General features: G+C 47.1%; 1 pseudogene; it reads right to left on the bottom strand.

Moving 5' to 3' along the window:
- Window positions 1-399: 399 nt before the first annotated feature.
- Window positions 400-1,441, bottom strand: LOC131411693 (glyceraldehyde-3-phosphate dehydrogenase-like; annotated as a pseudogene).
- Window positions 1,442-2,578: the final 1,137 nt, after the last annotated feature.

The raw sequence follows: 2,578 nt of genomic DNA, 5'->3' as shown, positions 1-2,578 counted from the left end.
ATTTTTAACCGTTCTGTCACTGTTTATCTTTGCCAGCTGACCCTGAAGTTTTTGCTATTATTCTGTAATCTTATAAAACTATGATCTTGGATATCCCCCCGCCCACCCCACTCCCCCCACCCTCCAACACACACACACACACACACACACACACAAACGATACTGGCCACAATTGTGCTTATGTGAAAACCCTGGGCCACATAAACCAGGATTTTCTTTTTTGGCAGGGGTAGAGTAGCCTTTATTGATGGTACATGACAAGGTAGGGCTCCCTAAGTCCCTCCTCTTCTTCAGGGAGTCTGGGGTAGAAACTGTGTGGATGACAGGAGATTCCGTGTGTCGGGGGATCAAGTTGGGGCAAGGACTCCTCTGCAGCTGAGGGCCTCTCTCTTCCTCTTGTTCTTTCATTGGGGCTGGTGGCCCAGTGGCTCTTACTCCTTAGAGGCCATGTGGACCATAAGGTCCACCACCCTGTGGCTGTAGACAAATTCATTGTCGTCCCAGGAAATGAGCTTGACAAAGTGGTCATTGAGGGCAATGCCAGCCCCAGCATCGAAGGTGGAAGAGAGGCGTCACTGTTAAAGATGCAGGATACAACCTAGTCCTCGGTATAGCCCAGGAAACCCTTTAGGTGGCCCTCCAGTGCCTGCCTCACCACCTTCTTGATGTCATCATATTTAGCAGTTTTCTCCCGGTGGCAGGTCAGATCCATGACTGACACATTGGGGGTGGGGACATGGAATGCCATGCCAGTGAGCTTCCCATTCAGCTCAGGGATGACCTTGTCCACACAGCCTTGGCAGCACCAATAGAAGCAAGGATGATGTCCTGGGCAGCCCCTTGGCCATCATGCCACAGCTTCTCAGAGGGACCATCCACAGTCTTCTGGGTAGCAGTGATGGCATGGACTACGGTCATGGGTCCCTCCACAATGCCAAAGTTGTTATGGATGACCTTGGCCAAGGGTCTAAGCAGTTGGTGGTGCAGGAGGCATTGCTGACAATCTTGAGGAAGTTATCATACTTCTCATGGTTCATGTCCATCACAAACATGGGAGCATCAGAGAAAGGGCAAAGATGATGACCCTTTTCACTCCACCCTTCAAGTGAGCCCCAGCCTTCTACAAAGTAGTGAAGACACCAGTGGGTTCCACAACATATTCAGCACCAGCGTCACTCCATTTGATGTTGGTGGGATCTTGCTCCTAGAAAATGGAGATGGGCTTTCCATTGATGACAAGCTTCCCGCTCTCAGTCTTGACTGTGCCATTAAACTTGCCATGGGTGGACTCATACTGGAATATGGAAAGCATATAGCTGAGGTCAACGAAGGGGTCATTGACGGCAACAATATCCACTTTGCTGGAGTTAAAAGCAGCCCTGGTGACCAGGTGCCCAAAATGGCCATTTACTCTGACCTTCACCATTGTGTCTCAGGGATGCAGCTGGCACCACACAAGAAGATGCGGCTGTCTCTTGAACTAGGAGGAACAGAGAGCCAAACCAGGACTTTCTTGCTTGAGCTATAGGAAATTTCATGAAGCAATGGGGCAGACTGTTGATTACTACTTTTAGGCACTACTCTCTTCTTGCTACTAGAACTCTGATTTTGTTAAGTATGGGCTGGTAACAGGCTCAGGAAAGATGGGGGTCACCCATAGGATTGCCAGATTTAGCAAATAAAAATATAGGACACTCAGTTAAAACTGAATTTCAGACAAACAACTAACAGGCAACCCTATCCCCCAGGTTCCGAGGATAAACTGTACTTGGTTAAGCCAAATGTGGCAATCCCTTTCCCCCTTGCCAGTGATTGGTTTGGGGGTGGGCATATAACACAGTTCGACCATTGCATCTGAGGAGAAATCTTCTGGGGGCTTCTGGGAAAGATTTTCCTCCTTGATTAAAAACACAGAGAGAGAGAGCAATGTGGGAAGATCTTCATGCTTCCTGCCTTCAGTAATCTTCTGTGAAGATGTGGTGCTGGGAACAGCAGCAGTCATTTTGTCACCTGAGGAAAAGACATGAGAAAGTCAGAGAGACTGAGCCAGAGCTCTGACAGTGTTGAACTTCTGAATTAGGCAGCTCTGGAATTCTCTTCTCCAGACTTCTTGTTATGTAAAATAATGAATGTCCTCACTGTTTAAGCCTCCTAGTTGGGTATTCTGTTTATGTTGCTAAATGATTCAGCTGAAAGTATTTTGGATCTCACTCAGCAGGTGTTAAATGGCTGTGGTTCATAGATAGACCCAGAACTCAGCTAAAGAATCTTATCCCACCCAGCTAAACAAAGTTATTTTATTATAAGATCTACTGGCCTAGTAGTATCACATGGGTAATTCTCAAGTTCTCACACTTTCAAGAAATAAAAACCTTCCCATGGAATTTGGAAGATGTATGGGAGACAGTGATTCTTGCCTCCTATGATGGAATAGTTATTAACAGTTTTCTGTACCTGCAATGTCATTGATAGCTGCAGAGATCTGTACTGGTTGCATGGGGAAGAGCCAGCCAGGCAGGCCAATTTTTTGGGACAGACAGACATTGTTTCACAGTTGTGGGTGTGAAACGGGCAACCT

Source organism: Diceros bicornis, chromosome 12 (assembly GCF_020826845.1).
Source record: "Diceros bicornis minor isolate mBicDic1 chromosome 12, mDicBic1.mat.cur, whole genome shotgun sequence".
Classification (NCBI taxonomy): Eukaryota; Metazoa; Chordata; class Mammalia; order Perissodactyla; family Rhinocerotidae; genus Diceros; species Diceros bicornis.
Note: the sequence above shows the minus strand (reverse complement) of the source record. Positions and strands in the feature narration are given on the sequence as shown.